The sequence below is a fragment of the Cetorhinus maximus genome, chromosome 31 (assembly GCF_964194155.1).
Source record: "Cetorhinus maximus chromosome 31, sCetMax3.hap1.1, whole genome shotgun sequence".
NCBI classification, from domain to species: Eukaryota; Metazoa; Chordata; class Chondrichthyes; order Lamniformes; family Cetorhinidae; genus Cetorhinus; species Cetorhinus maximus.
Genome location: NC_135909.1, coordinates 20,786,767 through 20,811,532, shown reverse-complemented (window position 1 = coordinate 20,811,532; position 24,766 = coordinate 20,786,767). Strand labels below are relative to the sequence as shown.

General features: G+C 44.0%; 1 protein-coding gene and 2 non-coding genes across 3 annotated transcripts in view; all 3 read left to right on the top strand.

Moving 5' to 3' along the window:
- LOC144670314 (histone H2B-like) overlaps positions 1-24,766 on the top strand; it is a 1,149,071-nt gene that overhangs the window by 23,718 nt on the left and 1,100,587 nt on the right. The window lies entirely within an intron of this gene.
- trnar-ucu (transfer RNA arginine (anticodon UCU)) lies at positions 5,241-5,331 on the top strand. The gene is given in 2 exon segments: positions 5,241-5,277; positions 5,296-5,331. It is a non-coding gene; the product is annotated as a tRNA-Arg (tRNA).
- trnap-cgg (transfer RNA proline (anticodon CGG)) lies at positions 8,300-8,389 on the top strand. The gene is given in 2 exon segments: positions 8,300-8,335; positions 8,354-8,389. It is a non-coding gene; the product is annotated as a tRNA-Pro (tRNA).

Genomic DNA, 24,766 nt, shown 5'->3' with positions numbered 1-24,766 from the left:
TTACATGCTAATCCAGGTTCCATGTTCACTCATTAGCATGTCAAACACCCAGCTTCTTTTGATAAGTTAAACATGGCTCCAAATGTAATTACATTACACACAGACAGACCCAACAATACTTACCCCATAAAATTACTTCGCAATAAACCAGAAAATTATTATGAAACTGTTATACTTGCTTGACAGGAACTAATGTTTTCTGTGTAGAGCATTGACTTCAATAAGTAAATATCCTCAGTGTAGCACTCCTGGCTAATCCTGAGCAATAACTGGTGGCAGGTTTTTAAAGAGATGTAAGATTTCCCAGCGCTATTGAAGAAGCACAGTGATTTCTCTTGCTGCCCTGACCAACATCCCTGACTCAATAGCACCACCAAAAACAGCTGCACATAAAGAACTAATGGGAGGTTCAAAGTTTAATATAGAGAAACATACCCATTCCAGATTTCCAAAAGGACACATTGATCTTCAGAAAACATTCTTCATCAACTCCAATATCTGATCATTGAGAAACAGGTGTCTCCTCCCGCTTGGCTTCATTATGTGTGGAAACTGGAATTGTCTTGTTTCACAAGCTCATGAAAGTACCTGGGAGCAGTTTACTGTGTTTCAATGAGAAGTTGTCATCTTATATTTAAAAAAATAACACAGAAAATGCTTGTAACATGGAGCAGGTTTGTTCATCACAGGATTAATACAAGCTCACTTCTCCATCCAATGAATGAGGCATGTCGACATTGAGAGAATATTAACAGAGAGGAAAACAATTGCTTTCTAATTCTGCTCCCCTGCTATTCCCAAAATCACCATGGAAGTGGGGCAATAGACCGATTTCAATTTCCAAATGCTGATCAAAGGATTGGCAGCTGGTAAAATGTGGGAAATGCATGTCGGAGAGGATAATTTTCTTCCTGCAGGATTTCCTGGGAGACGAGTTGTGGGTGGAATTGTAGCTCAGCACTAGAGATTGTGAATGTTGAGAGAATAAAGGGACCAACAAGTGATGACACCTCATTTCAGTTCCTTCCAGATTTAGTTTTTCTTTATGAATTCGGGATGGAGGAACAAAAGTAAAGTATCCTTCCCCCAAGTTTGTCCTACCATTTAATGAACTCATGACTGGTCTGTCTTTTTGCTCCATTTATCCCTCTTTGTTTCGTAATCCTTAAAACACTAAACAAACGAGAGCTATCGATTTCAGTTTGGAACTTTTCGGTTGACCCCCAGCGTTTACAGTTGTTTGGGGGAGGGAGTTTCTACCATCCTTTGTGTGAAGAGGTACTTCCTGAAATTACCTTTGAAAGGCTTCATTCTAATTTAAACGTTAAGCCCCCTTGTTGAGGGCACCACCCCCAACCCCGGCCCCCAACTCCCGTCGCACCAGTGGTAACAGTTTCTCTCTATCTACCCTGTCAAATCATTCAAATACCGTAAACATCTCAGTTGGATCACCCCTTAGTCTCTGATATTCACGGCATTACAATACTAGTATTTACAATCTGTCCTCGTCATTTGGATCTGGTATCACTCTGATGAATTTCTGCTGCCACCACTCCAAGGCCAATCTAACATCCCTCAGATCTGTTGTCAGGAACAGAACGTAGCGATCTAAACAGTGTTTTATACACCTGTAGTATGATTCCCAATACTTCGTATTCTATTTTTCTTAGATATTATTTTTATCTTCCTGTCCACGAGCTTTTAATGATGTCTGTTCATCTCTCTCGGCTCCTCCACAGTTTTGAGAATCCCACCACAAAAATAAACAACCTATTCTATCTCTCATAGGTTTAATCAGATGGCCCTTCACTTTAAAGCTCATTTGCTAAAACTTGCTCACTCACTGAACTTATCAAGAAAATGTCAAACTAAATGTTTTCCGCAAGGAAAATGCTATTTTTTTCTGCTCCATCGCCATTAACTTTTCCAGCTGCTCTTTCAGCCACTGTAAATCTGGAGAATGAAAGGGAAGGAAAAGTCCTGCTCCCTTTCCTGAATCCTACTTGTTCATTACTCCAATAAAACCTAGGTAAAGAACTGCAATAGCTCAGTATCAATTTTGATTAAGTCTGAAATATTCCATTAAAAAAAATCATTCTAGGTATTTGGCCATCACTGGTTTGGACAGCAATTATTGTCTATCCCTAATTGCCCTTGAGAATGTGGTGGTGACCTGCCTTCTTGAACCTCTGCAGTCCATGTGGTGTAGGTACGTCCACAGTGCTGTCAGGAAGGGAGTTCTAGGAATTTTACTAGCGACATTGAAGGAACAGTGATATATTTCCAATTCATGGATTGAAGGGGAATTTCCAGGTGGTGGTGTTCTCGTCTATCTGCTGACCTTGCCCTTCTATATGCTAGTGGTCAAGGGTCTGGATGGTGCTGCCGAAGGAGTCTTGGTGGGGAGCATTCAACGACACTCCTGACTTGTGCCTTGTAGATGGTGGACAGGCTTTGGGGAGCCTGGATGTGAGTTACTCATCGCACGATTCCTAGCCTCTGACCTGCTATTGTAGCCATAATATATATATGGCTATTCCAGTTCAGGTTCTTGTCAATTGTAACTCCCATGATGTTGATAGTGGGGGATTCAGTGATGGTAATGCCATTGAACATCAAGGTAATAGTTGGATTCTTACTTTTTGGAGATGATTATTGCCTGACACTTGTGTGCCGCAAATGTTACTTGTCACTTGTCATCTCCAGTGAGACATTGACAACCATCCGATTCCAGGCCTTTTTTATGTGACACCTACTCAAACAGGAAGAAACAATAACTAAAAATATCCAATAACTTGATTCGAACCCACGGGTGAAAAGCACAATGGTTTCACAATCCCTCATCTTAACATCCCCTCAGAGCCGAACCTAACTTTAAGTCATGGTCTCATATCCTTTTTTCCAGCCGTGAAGAGTTGGCAAGAAGGTTCTGAAAGTGCAGCCAGGTGTGCAATGTTGGAAATGCGGCTCCAGTAAGCAGAAAAAAAATCTATCACGTCAAGTCAGGAACTGTTTGGAATGGAGCAGTGTGAAACATTTCCTCACGATTTATTTTTTATCTAATCATTGGTTTTCAAACATTCCATCAATGGGAAAAATGTTGCTTAATGTGTATAAGAAATGAATACCTGTGCTGATATTAAATAAATCGGCTAATCTTAAATATCTGTACTAAATCGCCCCTTAACATTCTCTCTGATAAGAGCATCTCCAGTTTGTATTTTTCAGTCCATCCACATACGGAATCCCTCACCACTGATCCCATTCCAGAAAATTTCCACTGCACGTTCTCCAAGGACTTGATGTTCTTCCTAAAGCCCTCACCAAGATCTTATATTCCATATTACAACGTGATACCCCTCCAATTCTTTGAATCCTATATATCCGAGTTACTTTTATAAACTTAGCTAATGATTCCTTATCGATGAAGACAGGCTTCCTTCAACGTTAATCTTCTTAAAGATTTGGAAAAATGACCTTCCAATCTCCAATGAATAAATCCTAATGAAATTCTCCAGTCAGCCCATGAACAGCCCGCCCCCTTCATTCCACTTATTATTACTTTTATTTTCACTGATCCCACATCTTCAGCACAAATGATTCGCTCCTCTCCTTTAAACCCTGTTCAATAAGAGGGCACAAATCCTCCATCGACAATTTGAAAATGACTTCTTTCACACATAACTCGTGTTAAAGAAGAGAAAGGAGAAGGTCTGGCTGTGCTAAACGTTGATAAGTCAGTGGGACCAGATGGAATGCGTCTGAAAATGCTGAGGGCTGTAATAGTGGAAACTGTGGAGGTATTGGACTGAATCTTCTGAATTGTATTTATTTTTTTACAGTTACAAACCACTTTGTTACTCTAGGATGCAGAAATGAATAAAAGTGAATCAGTGTTGAACAGATTCTGACATCCCACATCTCCATTTTATTTTACATGGAGCAACTTGTCCTTAGTGTAAGTGTATTGCTCTAAGAATGAGATTACCACCTCCTGGGAACACAGCATCAATCCCGCCAAGGCCTGATCTGCAACCTTGAAACTCACTGAAAGGTTGTCACCCTCCACTCCGAATCTGATCGCCACCTCATGCCCAACATTCAGTTTGGGTGGGCAAACAAGACAACCTGATTCCCCTCGTCCTCCAACGCAAACTGAACTCCAGAGGTGAGGTGAGAGTGACTGCCCTTGACATCAAGGCAGCATTTGACTGTGTGGCATTATGGATCCCCAGCAAAACTGGAGACAATGGGAATCGGGGGCGGGGGGTGGGGAGCTCTCTGCTTGTTGGAGTCATACCCAGCACAAAGAAAGATGATTGTGGTTGTGGAGATCAATCATCCCAGTTCCAGGACATCACTGCGGGAGTTCCTCGGTGTGGTGTCCTAGGCCCAACCATCTTCAGCTGCTTCACCATTGACCGTCCTTCCAGCAGAATTGGGATTGTTCGCTGATGATTGCACAATGTTAAGCACCATTTTCAACACCTCCGATACTGAAGCAGCCCATGTCCAAATCATCACCCACCCTCTGTCCAGAAGACTCTGGACTGCAAAGAACTCTTAGAAATCTCCTCTCAAATTCCTCGTCTCCAAGGTAAATATCCCCTACCGCTTCAATGTATCGAGGTAATTTAAGTTCCTCGCCGCGAAATATTCTCGTCAAACTTTACTGCTTCCTCTCCAATGCATTCACATCTTTCCTAAAGTGTGATGCCCGGAACTGGGCGCAATACGCCAGCTGTGGCCGAAATACTGTCTTTTCCAAGTTCAAAACAACCGCTTTGCTCTTGTAATCTATGCTCCCATTCATAAAGCCGAGGATATTGAATGCTTCATGAACGATTCTTTCAACCTGCACAGCCTCCATCAATGATTTATGCTGATGTACATTATTTCCCGCTGTTCCGGCACCGTCTTTGGAATTGTAAACTTTATGTTGCCTTATCTCCCCGTGTTCTTCCGATCAAAATGAATCACTTCACCCTTCTCTGCAAAAAAAAACCCACCCGCCCTATTTTCCAACCTGAATATGTCCTTTTGAAGGAAATTGCTCTTTCACTCGAATTTCTATCGCTCTTTTCACAACCACAGGACGTCCAAAACACTTCACAGGCAATGAGTGCCCTTGAAATGTCGTCATTGTTCAAATGTGGGAAATTGCTGACCGTTTGAACGTTTTGTTCTACAATGTCAGAAATTCCCTTATGTGGAATAGGAAATGAGCGCTACCTGTGCTGGGCTCTGTGGCGCAACGGATAGCGTGTTGGACTTCTAGCTGCTGTTGTATAAGAGATTCAATGGTTGAGGGTTCGAGTCCCACCAGAGTCGATTTTTAGATAAAAGCAAATCAGCAACTGGTTCATCGGAGAAGGGAAACGGCCGTCACCAACCCCTCTCTGTACAGATGAATCCAGTCACACCCCACTTTCCAATCTGAACCACTTAACAGAAGAAAACTCGCCTCCGAATAGTGAAACAGGTGGCAAAAGAAGTACAGCCGCTTCGCCGCTACAAGGATACAGAATTGGCTGAGTGGCTGGAAACAGAGGTTGGTGGTTAATGGATGTTTTTCGGCCTGGCGGAAGGGTTGGGACCTTTGCTGTTCCTGATAAATATCAATGACCGAGACCTTTGTGCCCGGGACAAAATTTCAACGTTTGCGGAGGATACAAAGCTTGGAAACATTGTGGAGAGTGTTGAGGATAGTGTAGAACTTCAAATGGACTTGGACCAGTTGGTGGAAATGGGGAGACAGGTGGCAGATGAAGTTCAATGGAGAGAGGTTTGGTAGGAAGAACTTGGAAAGACAATATAAAATGAAGGGTATAACTCTAAGGGAGGTGGAGAAGCAGTGGGACTTGGGTGTTTATGTAGGTAAATCATTGAAGGTGGTAGGACATCTAAACCCAGCGGCAGAGTCATGGAACGAAAGTACATGGCCCCTTTTTACAACATTAACTGCCATATTCTGGTAGTTTAAATATCGAGTCATTGACTGTGCGGGAGCGAATAGATGACTGACTGGGTGAGCTAGTGACTGAATGAATGGATAGGTGAGTGACGTGTGTAGGTAGATAGCTGGCTGAGTGAATGAGTTTGGTGGGTGAGTGCGTAGGTGGGTCTGATGGTTAAAGTGCGTGACCGCGTCAACATACAGGTTGGGAGCCAGTCAGGAGATCCGTGGAGAGGTCAGGTGGTCGGATCGGGGCGACTGAGGATTCGGTTGCGCAGTTACCCAGGTGATTGGCCAGAAGTTAAACTGTTTAACTTTTCCTGGGCATCTAGCAAGCTAATTGTTTGGGATCTGTCCCAAGTTTCTGACTCTAGTTCAGAGTCGGAGGCATTCGAGGAGGGTCCAATGAAGGAATAAACTTCCCGGGAAGTTCTCACGTTTGTCCACATGGGAAAAACCTTTTGGCTGAGTTTGTTGACACCGGAACAGCAGAGAGCACGTGCTCCACACGTGGAGTTTCAGTGTCTGTGACGTCAAAGCCAGTGACGCTCCAGGTCACTTTCAGCAGCGGAGATGGTGCAGATCAAACTCGGCCCGAAATGAACACTGTTTTTGCTGTGTTCCGCTCGCTGGCCCACTCCCGAGTCGGAACTCAGTCTATAAATGTTTATAAATATTTCTTTAAGTGCATGTTGGTCCCGCAGATGGTGAGACTGGAGAATTAATAATGGAAAACAAAGAACTGGCAGACCTGTTGAACGGGTATTTTGTTTCTGCCTTCACTGTAGAAGAAGGACATATAGAGTGTACAGAGCGATATAGATTGGTTGGGTGCGTAGACAATAATTGGCAGATGCGGAATAACTTGGGAAAATGTGAACTTGTCCACTTTGGCAGGATGAATTTAAAAGCAGTGCATCATGTGAATGGAGAAATGCTGCAGAACTCTACAGTGCAGAGGGTTCTGGGGGTCCTGGTTCATGAGCCTCAAAAAGTTGGTATAGAGATGCAGCAAGTGACTAAGAAGGCGAATGGAACGTTGGCGTTTATTACAGAAGGAATCGAATATAAAATTATGGAAGTTTCCCCACAGGCATTCAGGGCGTTGGTGAGGCAGCATCTGGTGGTCTGTGGACTGTCTTAGTCTCCTTAGTTAAGAAAGGATGTCATTGCATTACAGCAGGTCAGAGAAGAGTCAGTCGACTGATTCCTGGAATGGAAGAGTTTTCTTTTGAGGAAAGGTTGAGGAGGTTGGGCCTATACCCATTGGAGTTTAGAAGAATGGAAGGTGATCTTATTGAAAGATATAAAATCCTGAGGGGACTTGACAGGGTGGCTGCTGAGACTATGTTTCCTTTTGTGGGGGACTCTACAATCAGGTGACTCAGTTTAAAAATATCGGGCTCTCCCATTTCAGACTGACAGAAGGTAATTTGTTTTTTTTCTCTCTCAGTGGGACATTAATCTGTGGATTTCTCTTCCCCAGAGAGCAGTGGAGGCTGGGTCATTGAAAGTGTTCACGGCTGAGTTGGAGAGATTTTTGACAATGGAATGAGTAAAGAATTATGGGGGGCAGTCAGGAAAGTGGAGTTGCGGCCACATTCAGATCAGCCATGCTGGAGCAGCTTCGAGGGGCTGAGTGGCCTCTTACTGCTCCTGATTTTCGTGTTCTTGATCTTGTGTGCCTCTCTCGGCACTGCTGTCCCTGTCCTGCTCACCGTCTCGCTTTCCGGACTGCTCGGCGCCTCAGTAACCTCCCGCTCTCCGGCCTGCTCCCTACCCCTCACCGCCTCACTTGCTGTTCTGCTTGTCACCATCTCCTCAGTTCTTGTGGTGAGATGGACGGCGACAGGGGTCAGCAGGGAGGTGCCGAGTGGGAGGTGAGCGGCTTGGTAGTTGGGTAGCGAGCGGTGCGGCAAAAGGGTTGGCGTGTAGCGCAGCGAGCGAGGCGGCGAGGGTCTGGGGTCTGTGCACCTGGCATTCGGGAGCAGGCGAGTGAGTGGGAGGCAGCAAGTGGGCGACCGTCAACGGCTGAAGAACGAGGACGTCATCGGTGGGAGGAACGGCACACGCACCGGCAGACTGAGTGGGTTCCGAGTTCCTATTCCAGCTCGGTGTCAGGAGTTACAGTGTAAAAAATAGATCACAATTCTAGCATTGCTGAGTTCTGATGAAATGTCATCGACCTGAAACGTGAACACCCTTTCACTGTCCACGCTGCTGCCTGCCATGAGGTGTAATTCTTAATTGTTTTCTGGTGTTACGACAGAAACCCAAAAGGAGTGTTGACGCACTCTGGTGGACAATGAATGCATATAGCGGTTATCTCGCTTCCCTGTGGAAGGCTCGTTGGTCTAGAGGTATGATTCTCGCTTCGGGATTTTTGTTGAATGATCGTGCGAGAGGTCCCGGGTTCAAATCCCGGGCGAGCCCTCGTGTGTTGCCATTTGTGATACGTATTTTTTTGCGAGCGAAAAGGCGGGTTTTACTTAAACCCGGGCGAGTTTTTAGAACCTGAGAAGTCATTATAACGAAATTATCACTGCAAAACAGGTGGAGTAAATGAAGAAACTGTTGCTCATGTAATCGGACGGTTAATTTATCCTAATAAGAGAATGAGTGTAACTGAAACTTGAGATTTTTTGCCGTCTCCATGGACACTGCCTGGTGTATTTCTTCAATGTTCTCTTTTACCTAGAGCGCTCTGAAAGAATGGCTGATATCTTTTGGGTGCCAATGAATGTCTATATTGTCTGAGTTATATACATACAGTTACATTATTGGTCTCGCGGTGTGATTCTCGCTACGGGACGTTTCATAACTGAGATGTGAGCGGTCTCTGTTTCAAATCTCAGGCGAGCTCTCACGTGTTGTTATTTGTCGTGTAAGTCGCCCAGTGCATTGTCTAAAACTCACTGCGGTCTAGGTAGGGCAGTTTACTTATATCAGGGGTAAATTTGAGAACTGGACCCACCATCGCAGAGAACTCATCAATGAAACACACATGAAGGAAATGAAGGCAATTGGAAAAAAAAACAATTGCCCACTTAATCGCACTGTAATGTTACCCGAACAGACTAATTAGACAACCCCATTTTCTGGATCAATGCATTCGGCTGTTGTATTCTCTGAGAGAATTGTCGTCTTCTCTGAGACGGCCAGGTCTGGTAGCCCCATAGTGTGAATTTGATTTGATCATATTTTGTTTGTGTTCTAGGAGTTGTACTGAGCAGAAAGTGAGCCGTTTCACCTCGATCGATATTTTAGTGTAAAGGTAATAAACAATTTCAGGTGAAGGTATTTGATAGGCTGTGTGTGCTTAAAGTTGTTTAGGACCAGACGCAGACGAGGTGCATCCAGAATACTGAGGGAGGAGAGCAGGAATTGCAGGGACGCTGGCCAGAATTTTCCAATATTCCTTAGACTCGCGGTGGTGACAGCGGAGTGGAGAATTGCTATTGTAACATCCTTGTTCAAACAAATGTGTAAGGATAAGCCCAGAAACTACAGGGCAGCCAGTTTAACCTGGGTGGTGAGCTACCTTTCAGAAAGTAAAATTCCCGACAACATGAAAATTACCTCAGGAAAATGCACATTAATAAGTAAAACCAGCATGGATTATGTTTTGGTCCCAGCTGAGATTACCCCGGACAATCCTAAACCCAGAGTGGAACCCAGCTTGATAGATTCTAACTTTTATTTGTTTGTTTAAACACGTGGAAAGTTGCTACTGAACAGAGTTACAGGAGTCAGCTGATCAACTTTTAGCGTAAAATAAATAAAACATTTATTCATCGAGAAAAGATGAATCATATTACAATACTCTTTCACCCTCAATTATAACTTTACAGGTGGAGACAATTTTTAAGGATAACGCAAGTTGGATAATCTATTTTATTCTTTAAATTACACAGTAATTACACAATCCATGTATGAATAGGCACCCTGTGGTAAGGCGCACCAGACCCTGAAACGAAGTGACAGATACCACCATAACCAGATGCTATGGATCTCTCCTCAACTCCCCACAGAAGCTTGTCAATCCGTGAGTCAACCAGTTTCACTGCGCTCCGCCTTTCACACGCGGATTGAAGCCATTCCCTCTGCCCCTCACTCTTAAATTCATTAACAGGACCTGTTCCAGGTTCCCATCCTTCCTTTGACCAGAAGGTCTGTTTTGGATTTTCCCCTCTTCCACTCCCCTGGATTTTGGGATTTTTCTTTCGCTTGGGACTATCTATCTGCCGCCTTTTCCAGTCTCTCTTGGCAGCAACTTTCAAAAACCAACCGAGGTCCGCAGCTTCCAAATCAAAACTGCTGTTTCTCTCCTTCTGTGTGTGTGTCTGTGGGAGGGACCTGGCTCTTTACCTCCCTCTTGCTAGGCATCAGCCCAATTCTTCTACTGATGTGTTTGCTTAATTTCTTAAGTCGTAAACCTGATTAGAAATGCAACCACCTTTTTAAAACGAAACTAAAACTCCATCTGACCTTTCTTAACACACATATAGAAATTCAAATCAAACTTAAACTTTAAAGCTAAAACTCATTCCTAACAATTGCAAATACCAATATAACTTCCTTAAACCTCTCTACTTCCTAACAATTTGGTAAGAACAAATCGTGTTCAGCAAAGGATTTTGATGAGGGTGAAGCCCTTGACGTGATTTAAATGGACTTGAAAAAGGCATTTGATAAAGTGCTGGACAAAAGACTTCTGAGGAAAGTTAGAGCTCATTGAATAGAAGGGACAATAGCAGCACAGATACGAAATGAGCTGAGTGACGGAAACCAAAGATTTGTGGTGAACTGTTGCATTTTGGACTGGAGAAAGTTATCTTGTGGAGCTCCCCAGGTCTCTCGGGGACTTGTGCGATATCGGGAACTGGCGGAAAAATAGATTTGAGGCCCAAGGTCAACCATGATACCATCGAATGGCAGGGTAGGCGCGATGGGCCGTGTGGTCTACTGCTGTTCCTATTTCTTGTGCCCAGTGTCAGGGCCCCTGCCCTTCCTGTAATTCATCAGCCAAATCTTGTTGCAAGCTCACAATTCCAACATTTTCCGATGATACAAAAGTTAGAAGCACTGTGAACTGTGAGGAGGATAGTCTAGAATTCCAAAGGGATCTAGAAATGTTGATGGAATGGGAGGAAAAATACCAGTTGAAATTTATTGCAGAGTAACCTGTTGTCATTCGTTTTTGTAGGTAGAGCAGGGAGAGGCAACACGAAATGAAGGTTTACAATTCTAATAGGATTGCGGGAACAGAGGGATGTGGGTGTATATGTGCATAAATCATTTATCGTCACAGGACAGGATGAAAGAATCACCAGTAAAACAGCCAACGTCATGGGCCTCATCAATATAGCATGTAGTACAAAAACAATAAAGTTATGTGAAGCCTGTAGAAAACACTGCTTCGGCCTCAACTGGAGTATCGTATCTAATCCTGTGCTCCACAATTTAGCAAGGATGTGAAAGCATTAGTGAGATTGCAGAAAAAAATCACAAGACAGATTCCAGGCATGAGGAACTTAATTCACATTGAATGATTGGAGTTGGGAATGTGTTTCTTGAAGAGATGGAGTTTGAGAGGAGATTTGATAGAGGTATTCAAAATCACGAGATGTGTGGACAGGGTAAATATGTTTTAATCGTTCCATTGATGGAATGATCCAGAACAAGAGGACACAGATTTAAATTAATTTACAAAAAAGGCAATTACCACATAACAATTTTTTTTCCCCTTGTAGCATGTGTTTAGGATGTTGAATGCAGTGTCTGAGAGTGTGCTGGAGGCAGGGACGATTGAGGTTTTCAAAAGGCTATTGATCTTGATCTGAAAAGAAAAATTAGCAGTGTTACAGGGAAAAGGGTGTGGAGTGGCAGCAGGTGCGCTGCTCGTTCAGAGGGCCTGCCGAGTCCAGAGGGGCCGAATGTTCTCATTATGTTCTGTGATTCAATTACCCCATAAAGAATCAGGGAAGTTAGTCACGACTATGATCAATTGGTGAGCAGCAAGTGTCTAAGTGAGGTTTTCAGGGCAGTAAGTGTTGGAATTTCCTCGGACAGGATGTGACTAAGTGGCAGTTTCCTGGAACAAAACATTCAGCGAAATAGAACCACAGAAAAGTTGCAGCACAGAAGGAGGCCATTCGGCCCATCTTGTCCATGCCAGCCCTAGGACACTCAGGTGCCCTTTCTAATCCCACCTTCCTATGGCAATTCGCCATCAATTAATGGAATTATTTAACAGCAGAAAATGCAACATCCATCTGAACCTAACCGATGTAGTTACTTAGTTTAACAGACAAGTGCACTCAAAAACCTTCAATCTTCTGTCAATAGTATAAGACAGGCACTAGAATCACTTGACAGAGAACTTGGGAGACATGAATTTGTTGGTTGATCTATGCAAGTTGCTGATGTTGAGATTGATTCATGGTCATTTCACATAGAAATCAGTTTCAACTCAATGAAATCAAACCACGTTCCCACTCATTCGGTGAAAGTGCTGTTTTCTTTGCAAACATTGCAGAGTTATTTATTGAAATGCTTCATCTTGCTGTTTTGAACCTTTGTTCTCTGTCATCTTTCTATTTTTAGTTCCTAACAAATCAACAACAGCTATTCACCCTGATAAATTACTTCTACACAGGAGATCTCGGTTGGTGGCATTCACACCAAGTTTATAGAGCCAAATTTAAATCCAGGGCTTGAGGACCAAAGTCAATGTCAACACTCCCAGAAGTGGCTCAAGAAGGCAGCTCACCACCATCTTCTCAGGGCAAATCTGAACTCTTTCCAATGTAAGTATATTCCCCCTTAAAGAAGGAGACCTAAACAGGACTCAATACTCTAAGTTTTGTCGCATCAACGCCCTCTTCAGTTATCACAAGAATGTCCGAGTTTATACTCCATTCCCCTTTCAATAATGGCCAACACCACATTGGCCTTCCTAACTGCCTGCTGTACCTGCAAAGTAGCTTTGTTTTGTGATACATGTACAAGGACACCCAAGTCTCACTGCAGCACAGCATTCTGCCATCTCTCTTCATTTAAAGAATATTAGTTTTTTTTAATCTATCCCACCAAAGTGGTGATCCTCACATATTCCCACATTATTGTATCTACCAAACTTCTGTCCACCATCTCAACCTATCTTTATTCATTTACAAACACTTTACATTCTGCTCACATTTTGCTTGCCTACTTAAAGGGCTTTAGTACTTTGAATTGTAAACTTGTGTAAGGGGAGACGGAAAGACTGTATTTGCTATTCTTTTAACAATTACCGTAGATCTGTAACGCCAAGATAAATCCAGTTTTATGATTAAAAATATGAATGAGTCAGCGGCCAGAACTGGATTCAGAAAACGAAAAAATGATGTTAAGCCACTGACCCAGAAGTCCAGTCTGGCCAGTGAGGAATCTACCCCTGAACCACTGACGTTAACAAATCCGCTCGCTCCATGTGTCCAGATGGAAACCTGTCTGAAGGTACATGCAGCCTGACAATGTGCATCAAACGGTTGGAAATTTCAGCAATTTCCTACATTAAAATGCCGAATACACTTGAGAAGTTCTCCAGTGGTTGTGACGCGTCGTTGTGAAATTTTGTGGTTGTCAAAACAGCTGAAGAAAAGCAAATCTTTGTTTTCTTTTAGAGAAAATCTATCCAACGCAGGATGTTCCCTCCTTCTCACTCTTCCACATTCCCTGCACACATTGGAGTCTGATCTCGCAGGCTTAATAGACGCAATCTCGGCTGTCTGTCAAAGGGCTGATCAGAACCTGTTTCCTTATCCAGGTAAACACCTACACAGAAATAACAACAACAACAAAAATAATGTAGGGGTTGATTTATTTATTTATGGGATGTGGGCGTCGCTGGCTAGGCCAGAGTTTATTGCCCATCCATAATTGCCCCTCAGAAACTGGAGGTTAGCTGCCACCTTGAACAGCTGCAGCCCCTGTGGTGTAGGTACACCCACTGTGCTGTTAGAGAGGGAGTTTCCAGGACTTTGAACCAGTGACAGTGAAGGAAGGCGATCTATTTCCAAGTCAGGATAATGTGCCGCTTGGAGGGGAACATCCACGTGTTGGTGTTCCCATGTGTCTGCTGCCTTTGCACTTCCAGATGATAGCAGTCATGGGTTTGCCTGCCGGTTATGCAGTCCATCCAAATGCTCACAATTTATTACGAGAAATGATGAAAGATTCTGGGAGGCTGAATCAGGGAAAATGGAGCAGAGAAGGGTAGATAAGTATGTGTCTCGCTCTCACACACAAGACATAGGCTGACGGGTCAAATGCAACGTTATCGGCGACTCAAGAGCGGTAGATGAATTCCATCCGCAATGTCTCCGCGGCACCCTCCAGATTCCGTGGGAGCACTGCCGAACAAACTGTATTGTCGTTCTTGAAGGCAGCTCCACCAGCATTCAGGCCAAACTCCTGAAAAATTAAGATAAAAGCAAAATACTGCGGATGCTGGAAATCTAGAACAAAATCAAAAATACCTGGAATAACTCAGCAGGTCTGACAGCATCTGCGGAGAGGAATACAGTTAACGTTTCGAGTCCGTATGACTGTTCAACCGATGAAGAGTCATTCGGACTCGAAACGGTAACTGTATTCCCCTCCGCCGATGCTGTCTGACCTGCTGAGCTTTTCCAGGTATTTTTGTTTTTGTTTCTCAAAAATTAACTTGGATGGACTGCACACTGTGTCCGGATAATCGAAAAGCGTCGCATCCGCCAAGTCCTGTTTCCTCAACTCTCAAATGGAAAACATTCCAGGGGAGGACAAAGAAAATGCTCCAAAGACTCTCTGAAACGTTAATTCAAACGCTGCAGCATTCATATTAATGACTGAGAGGAACTTGCTTCTCATCATTCAAAATGACCAAAACCTGTCCCCAAGCTGCAGCGCGCTGAGTCCCCAGGTCTTAATGATGAGGCAGAACGACGGCTAAGAAGAAGTAACAGGAAGCAGATCCTGCTCTCTGGATCTCACTACCTCGTGGGACATCTTGTCCCCATGTGTCCAAAGGTCTGTGGGCCGAGAATCGGCCTGTTCACTCTCATGAAGACCCATGGCAGAAACTCACGGCCCTGAGTGGATCGTATCGAGGGACAGACGATAACCACTGCTTGTTACATAATACATATAAGAAGAGGTCATCTCCAACAATAGTATTTCTACAACTGTCCCTTCCCGAATAATATGAACAAGTCTCCTCTGTTGTCTCTGATCTGTCAACTTCACTATATCGGAATGCGCTGCCATCTACTGGCCGCAACAGAGCGGTAGAAATTCACATTGTCGGTGTCGCGGAAACTGGTCAATGTGAGGAATTTGTGATGTGATGGGACAGACATAGAAATGCAAATATGGAATACAATTTAGGAAACTCGATTAATTAATTTATTCCCATTGAATCGGCAGCAGTTACAGGCCAACTATCGCCTGGAGCTACTGAGACGATTAGATAAACTGCATTTAAGGGAAGTCTAGATAAGTATAGGAGGGAGAATGAATTTCAGGGATAAACAGAGAATGTTAGATGAAGTATTCTAGATGGAGGATCTTGTCAGGCAGTTTACCTGTTAGAACAAATGGCCCAGTTTCAGTGAGGTATGTTCTGGTTTGAATGAATCCAGATTTGCAAAGTGTCTCAGGGACTGACAGATACGTAATGAATCCCACACTCAAACGGCGAGCAAGAGACAGAGAGATCCAGAATGAATCATTAACTCAGGCCTGGCATCAGTGACTGACGGATACATATTGAATCGCACACTCTCACAGTATCCAATGGACAGAATGATACAGAATGAATCATACACACAGTCACATCATCAGAAACTGACAGATCCACAATTAATCCCAAAAACAAATCCTGTCCCAGGGACAAAGTGATAAAGAATTAATCCACAGAGATCTACAGATGAACAATGAATTCTACACTCAAACCCTGTTCCAGAGCCAAAGTAGTACTGAATGAACCTCACACACATACACATAAACAACAGAGAAGGGGACTATTCGGTTCTCTGTCTCTCCTGTGATGCTTCAGCAGAAACTCAGCTATCCCAGTCCCCAGCCCTGTCTCCATAGCCATGTGAACTTTTATCTTCAGGTGGCTGTCCAGTTCCACTATGAAAGCCCCGATTTTATTTTTCCTCTACCACATATCTCAGACAGTGCATTGCAGATCCTCACCACTCACCAGGGAAGATGCATCCTCATGTCCACATTGGTTCGTTTAAAGCCGGTGCCTTGCACCAATAGAAACTGTTTCTCACTGTCTAATCTGTCTCAATCTGTCGCGGCCTCGTCGTCCTGTATTCTCGATCGTCAAGCATTGTTTCTCAGCCTGACCCCATCCCTGCAATTTCGGAAAACCTCTTGGCCAATCTCTGCTCTTTGTTCGTATGTTCCATCAAATTACTCGATAAATCGGGATGAAGAACTTCCTTAAAGAAGCAGTCATTGGTTCAAATGAAGGGACCGAGTTGTGATTTAATTTCTGGAACTAAGCAGCTCCTGGAGGGAGCTCAAGGGTCAGCGAGAGTTACAGGGAGCAGAAAAATTCAGGGGAATGGTGAGGAGAGAGAGCGAGCAATAGGGGCTGAGTTTCTGATCTCCATTTCTACAAGACAAGAGGGCCTAACTTAAAATTTAAGCTTAACCGATCAAGGATGATATCAGGAAGGTTTCTTCACACAAAGGGCCGTACAAATCTGCAACCCTCTCCCGCAAAATGGTTTTGAACCTGGGGGTCAATTCGAACATTTAGGAATTGCATCTGATAGTTTTTGATTGTTTATTTGTTTCGCAAGCATTTTAAGGATTATAAAAACACGGTGGTTGGATGAAGTTTAATTACAGACCAGTCATGAGCTGAACAGGATTAAATGGAGAACAGTCTACGTCTGTTCCTATATTCACATCTTCCTAATCCTGCACCAAACAAATCATCACCCACTCTATTTTTTCTTAACAATCAAAGTTAATTTCTCCTCCCCATCTTCATAACGAAAAACGAAATCTGGAGGGAACTGAAACGAGTTGCATTCCTTTGTTGAGAACATTTTCCTCTCACGATTAATGATTTCCTGTTGAATACGAGAACCCCATCCACCGGTCAGTTACCAGTAACTGCTGCTGATACACAGAGAATCCTGTCACCTCTGCATTCTCTATATTTACCCAGCTGCAAATTCTTCCATCAGTTTTGGGGAATATTAATCCTGAAAAATCAGTCCGATGATGATTTTGTTCACAATAACCAAATCCAATCAACCGGCTTTTCTCTCTCTGCTAAACCTCTTTCTCGGTGGCTGCATATCTTACTGATTGGACACAGGAGCTGATCTTTCATCAGTCCAGTGGCGGACAGACCAACTGAATATTAGAGCAATTTCTGACATGGTTAAATTTCAAATGCAGTTCATTTATCATTTTGCCAATATATCATGAGATTCAAGCTAGTTCTATTAAAGCAGAATGACAGTGAGTTCAGTAAGAAATGTTTACAAAGTACAGCAATTTCTTTCTGCTCACTGTACACACATATAGCGAATTGTTTCAAACAGCAGGAGTGGAAACCGCAGCCCGCAGTCTTCATGTTAGCATTGACCTGAATTTCAGTTTTGTGGGTAGAGGGGTACAGGGAGTATGGATGTTATTGTGGGAACTGAAGTCACTTTTCCTGTGAATGGAGCCGGTTAAAGAGTTCGGGCCGGCCTGAGGCCGGGGTCAGTGGGTAGCCTGGGGATAAAACAGGCGCCAGAGACAGGAAATAAGATTTGAAAGAGAGAGGGGGTGCAGCCGGGGCGGGGCGGGGTGATGCGAGGAGGGGGAGGGAGAGCCGGGGAGGGAGATCGGGAGGGAGGCAGCGAGGGAGAGAGGGAGGTAGTTAGAGAAGGGCAGAGCTGGAGGAAGAGAGGCAGCGGGCGGGAGGGAGGGAGGAATATGAACTTTTCCACCACATTTTGCAACCTCAGGAAGACCTAAAACCTCACGGCCAATGGTGCGTGAGCGGAGGTGTGTCTTGGTAAGTGAGATTGCTGTTTGAATGTACACAACAACATCCCACCGCAGCAACCTGATCAATGACTATATAATCTGGTTCAGAGATCCTGGTTGAGGGATTAATATTGATCCCAGGACTCCGGGTAAGACTCCGCTTCTCTTGTTGTAAATAGTCTGGTCGGATTGTTCACATCCGTCCGATAGGGAAAATGGGGTTTCGGTTTAAATTGTGGTTTATGAGTGAAATAGTCATGTATCTTTATTGCCCCTCTGTGGGGCATTACACAATTTGTGAAACATATTTGCCTCTTCTAGAATTTCAAGCAGTTGGAAGCACTGAAGAAGTCCTGGTTCTATCTTTACTAATTCACGTGAACTGTGATAATGAAATATAACATCTTCCAGGCAGTGGAGATATAATATAGGCACCAAAAATACTCACACACCACAGCGGATGTTGCTTTTTTCCCCCAGGGAGACTCGGTTGAAGAGTTTCCCTTTTTTGTTACTCTGAGCTTCTCAATGTTGTAACGCTGTCTGCTTCATTCCTGGGAGACAAGTGGGAATCAGAAATGATCACTCCCTCCCTGTATGACTCCGACTGATACAGTTGTTATCATTAAGGTCAGTCAGACTCTGACCCCTTATCAGGTCCAATATTTGACTCAAAGTTAACGTTTTCTGTTATCTACACTTGGAATCGAAATTCCTGCTGCACTCTCTATCACTGCCGTGATAAAAAAATCCGTCTCTTTCAACTGTGGGTGTCTATCTCTCATTGTCTGTGACATCTCTTCAATTAACAATCTACTTTTGCTTCTCCTTACAGAGTGCAATCTCTTCTGTCTTTTTTCCCTATGCAGTGAACTATGATTCAGTCAGCTGCTCCCTTGCTTTTTACAATGAGGAGGTTGTGAGTTCAAAACTCATTCCCGGATCCTGACCACAAATACAGACTCACGCTCTAGTGAATTCTTTGCTGTTACTGGTGCCAGCTTTTAGACGATATGTTGAACTGAGCTGCCATCTGCCTTCTCACGTAAAATATACCATGGCACAATTTCGGAGAGGGGCGGGGGAGTTATTCCATGATGTCGGAGACATTCAAAACAGATCCTATTGCCTTCATCACATTGCTGTGCCTGGAAGCTGACTGTGTGCAAATCCTTTGAATTTTTTTTCAAACACATGATGTCTGAATTCCTGTTAGGAAAATACAAGTTATTATTGAAAACTCTGCTGAGTGAACTTCGTTGGACAGCAGAGAAATCAGGTGAGGAATTCGAGTAAATCGACACCAGAGAACAAGTCACCGTCAAAACTGGATCAACTCTTGCCAAGATCAATGAGTAAAAGCAGAGAGTTCCGCGCATCATCAGTTCATTAACCAGAGACACTCACAGAGTGTTCTGTACAGTGTGTCTCCAATGCAAACCTGAAGGAACGAAGCCTTACCTGTTCATGGTGATATTGGGGATGGAGCTCCATATGTTTAATAAGTGAGTAAGAATGAATAAACATAGGTTTCCAAATAATGATTAACGGTGTCTTTGACGTGATGCTCTTCCCGTTATGCTGATAATCTTGTCCTTCTCGATGGTACATGTATCAGGGAGGACGCTGCTGTCCAAATACGCATAGGAATTAATTCAGGGTGTCCTGTAGATCGGACATACTGCAGCTAATATGTATAATCTCCGCAACAATGTTTCCGTCTAAGAGATTTGTTTTGTTATTTTTTTCTATTCAGATCATCTTGGGGTGATTGAGAACAAGGAAATTCCATTCGGAACATGGCCTGAAATGGGCTGAGAGAAAGAGGAAATACTGGGCTGCTGTATTTTTGTAGCATTTACTACTTCTGTCTGGTGTGTGAATAAAAACGATTTGAGAGGTTGGTTGCAGATTGAAGTGTTTACTGGAAGTAAGAAGCTGATACAAATTCACCGTACAGAAAAAGCTAGGTATGTTTTTCGGTCGCAGACCGCTGGTTATTTTTGGTGTGAATAAGAACAAAAATAGCAGAAGATGGTTTGGATCCATCGGCCTCTGTGCTGTGGGCTTCGCTGCACCGCCCTGCGACGGAGCCGTAATTCCTTCCTGCCGCTGAATACTTTACGGTAGCCAAGCAAATATTCACTTCTTACTTATTTTTAATCAAGAGCACACGTGTTGGGAAGCTCACCCTGGCTGCGAAATTACACTTCACACCACTCCGAATGCAACAGACAGAGAAAGACACACAGAAAAGCAGTAGAGACGATCAGGACACACAGTGACAGACAGGAAAAGGTGCGCAAACCAGCAAGATCCCGCCCCCACCCCACAAACTCAACCCCCCGCCCCCTCACAGCTGGATGAGGGAAAACAAGCCCAAGAGAGACAGGGGGACCACCCGCTTTCTCGGCCACTCACTTTAGCCATCACCATCCCAGCGGGACCAACGGGGAGGCGCCACTCACTGTGGGATAGAAATGGCAAAAATTCCCACAGCTCCAGTAACTAGACCTCCTAGTGGATCTGGAAGGGAAACCAACGTCCGTCCATCTTAAGAGAGCCACAGTTCTCTGTATGTGAATGTGGATTAACCCCTTATATTCCCTCACAGACTCTGTGATCCCCGGGCCCTTCCGAATTCCGAAAAAAAAACGCTAAGACGACCTGAGAGCTGAGCAGACGGTAGGGGGGATGGGAGTGGGGCACGGGACTGGGGACAGAGAGGGAGGTGCGGGGGGTGAGGGTCGGGGTGGGGTGTGGTGTGGGAGTTGAAAGCCATGGCGCAGAGTGATGAGTGTGAAAACAACCGACTTTAAAGGTCACAGAAAAGCAGTGCTGCCCCGAGAGACAAGCTTTGGGTTGTCAGTAAAAATATCTCCTGTAATGAAGGCACAAAATCAGAATCAGGAAATGCTGGAAATATTCAGCAGGTCCGAAAGCAGCTGTGGAGAGATATTCCTGTCGCCAGGATGTAACTCTCCAATTGGATAATTCACGTCGCTCAGATCTTACACTCTCATCACCTTCGTGTGAGGAACAGGTCGGGCAGGAATTGGGTCTTTGTTGATTTGAGCGAACAGAGCAATGCAGCAATGAGAAGCTCCTCACCCCCCGGCGGCTTGGGGAAGGATGGGACTCAGATACAGGAACCTGACAGGTGCTGAAAAAAGCAAAATCACATCGAGTTTTTGAAAGGAGTGACGATGAATGTGGAATTCAAAACTATTTATGCAGAACGCTGAGATTGAGTCAGGATGGCCGAGCGGTCTAAGGTCGCAGTCTCCTCTGTAGGCGTCGGTTCGAATCCCACTCCTGACATTATTTTTTCCTTCAGCACCTTCCAAACCCGAGACCTCCACCACTTGGAAGGAAAAAGGCAGCAGATGTATGAGAACAGCAGCAAGCTCCCCTCCGAGCTACACACCACCCCGACTTGGAACTGTATCGCCCTTTCAAATCCTGGAACTCCCTTCCTAACAGCGCTGTGGACGGTCTTACACAATATGGGCTGCAGCAGTTCATGAAGGCAGCTCACTGCCAGTTTCTCAAGGGGAATTGCGGTCGGCCGAGCCAGACTCGAGGCAACCGGATCCCCTGAAAACAGCTCATAAAGTAAACTGGATACAAAAGCAACAAACTGCGAATGCTGAAAATCATAAATAGTAACAATCAGAAACTGCTGGAAATACACAACAATTATACAGCATCTGTGGAGAGAAATATAGAGCTAGCATTTCAGGCCGGTGAGATCATCATTTCCTTCTCTCTCAGTGTGAAATTCTTGACTCAGTCAATATCCCCTCCCCTTTTAATGACCCCTTCCTATCCAAGGCCTGAAGTACTCCTTCCAAGTGAAACAGTGATGCACTTGTTCTTCTTTCAGTTTCATGTGCAGCATTTGCTGCCGCAATATGTTCTCATCTGCTTCAGGTGGGTGAGCGCTTTGAGGAATCTCCGTTCAATCCGCAATCCTGACTCTGAGCTTCCTGTCACTTGTCATTTCAATTCTCCACCTTGCTCCCACTCTGACCTTTCTGTCCTTGGTCTGCTGCAGTGTTCCAGTGAAGAATAACATAAGCTCGAGGAAGGACACCTCACCCTGCACATTTCTGACCTCAACGTCGAGTTCAATATTTTTAAATTATAAACTCAGCCTCCCTCTTGTTTCATGTGTTTCTTTCAGGTTTATCATTTTATTTTTTGTTTCTTATTTAAATCCTTCACTTTGCAATTGGGCGACTGATCTTTAGCCATTCTCACCTCATGTGGACCCACGTTTTGTTTTTTGCCTGTTCCAGTCCTTTGGCTTTGGCTCCGTGAAACCTTTTGTAATTTAATCTCTCCGGGCCGCCAAACCATTACAAACCTGCGCTTTTGTTCAACCTCATCCCAAAGCCCGGACTGGTCCCTTGCTCGAAGCCTATTACATTCCTATATTCCCTCAGTTCAGATGAAGGGCCACCAACCTGAAACATTAATTCCTTTTCTCTCCACAGTTGCTGCTGAGCATTATCAGCATTTTCCGTTTTTATATTATAGCCTGTTCATTGACTGATAACACATCCCTTTTAAGCAAAGCGTCACTTATCTGGAATTGGAAACAAACCACTTTTAAACAGACAGAGTCATATTTACACAGTTTCGATTCCCTGACAAAATACAGAATTTTACCGATTCCATTCTGTGCCCACGGGATCAATTCTCATGCCGGCTTCTCACACCCTTCCTGCTCTACAGAATGTAGGACTGATTTCTATCCATTAATCATAGAATGATAAAGGACAGACGGAGCTCATTCCGCCTGCGTTGGTTCTTTGGTTGAGCGATATAATTACTCCTAGATCGGTGATCTGTCCCATTGTCCAGTATTCCCTTCCTTCAAGTTTTTTTTCTCTCCAACTCTCTTTTGAAAGTTAATAATTAATCTGCTTCAATCACCCTCCCAGGTAGCTTCCATTTCACAATGAGCTCACTGTGTAAAATATATTCTACTCATCCCGTTCCTGGTTCTTTTCCCAATCAGCTTCAAACTGTGTCCTCTGGTTAGTGACCCTCCTGTCAGTGGAATCGGTTACTACTTATTTACTCTAGTAAACTGGTCATCATTTTGAACACCTCATAGGAGATGTTTTTTCGATGCAAAGCAAGTGGAGGGAATAAACGTGAATCTTTAAGAAGATTGAAGCTGTTTGTGAATTTATCCAAATTCGAGCCATTCCAGCAGCAGCGCCGTGATTTAACAAAACTCCCCAAAGCGCTTCAAAGGAGCTTGATCAAGCAACATTCGACATCGAGTCAGATATTTGGCCAGATGAACAAAACCTTAGTAAAACTGATAGATTTTAAGAGGGTATTAACGGGAAGAGTGAAGTGGAGATGTTTCTAGAAGCAATTGCAGAGCTAAAGGCTCAGGCAGCTGAAAACGTGGCCGCCAATGATGAAACAATGCAAAGTGTAAATGAGCAAGAGAACAGAAATGGATTCAGAAAGAGAAATGTCTTGGAATGGAACTGGAACTCCAGTCCGGCCAGTGAGAAATCACCCCCTGAACCACTAATGTTCACACAGCCGCTCATTCCATGTATCCAGTTGGAAACCTGTCTGAAGGAACATGCAAAACAAAAACAGAATTACCTGGAAAAACTCAGCAGGTCTGGCAGCATCAGTGGAGAAGAAAAGAGTTGACGCTTCGAGTTCAACATGACCCTTCAACAGAACAGTCTGTTGAAGGGTCATGTTGGACTCGAAACGTCAACTCTTTTCTTCTCCGCCGATGCTGCCAGACCTGCTGAGTTTTTCCAGGTAATTCTGTTATTGTTTTGGATTTCCAGCATCCGCAGTAGCTTTTAGCTTTTTGTTTTTATGAAGGAACATGCAGTCTGACAGAGCGCCTGCGATAATCCCCCAATGTCTGATCTAAAGCTGTAACAGGAGCTGTTCATTACAGCTGTGATAACCGTGTTGCTCTTGGTATTCAGTGGTGCAGGTTCACATCATCCTTGTTTCGAGCTGTCTGTCAGGAACAGTCTGGAAAGATGACTGAGCAGTAATGGGAAGCAGTTTCCGCGGTGGCTGTAAATGTCCAATTTGAAATCATTCTGAGGGCTGAGCAGACTGACTCTGGTCAGCATCTTTCAAAGGCTTTTGTTTTGTCCTGAGACGGTGATGAGATTTCGCCTGTTCTGTGATTCAGATGGGAAAGTGGGGAGTGACCTGTATAGAAGGAAGTTCGGGACGGCAGTTTCCCTTTTCTGAGAATATTGATAAACTTCTTGCTGACTTTCTTCAATGCTTATCCAAAGCATTCCAAATCACAACCGTTAAATGCCTCTGTTTATACCGACTGCAATTCCAACGCGCTATTGGTTGCGCCACAGATCTACACCAATGAAACTTGTTTCCCATCCCAATATGGGAATTTCTGACATTGACGAACAGACGCTTCAAAATTTCAGCAATGTGAACAGTTACGACATTTCAAAAGTGTTCATCGTCCGTAAAATGTTTTTGGACGTCCTGTGGTTGCGTAAAGAGCTATAGAAATTCAGTAGAACTTCAAAACGACATGGGCAGGTTGGTGGAATGGGCGTTTAAGCGGCAGAGAGAACCACATAAACCTACAAAAGTGACGGCGCAGAAGGAGGTGATTCAGCCCATCATGTCTGTGCTGGATAGAAAAAAGATGAAGAAGAAACTAACCGCTCATTTTAAACCCTCTTTACAGCACCTGATCCGTAGCCTTGCAGGTTACAGCGCTCCAGAGGCGGATCT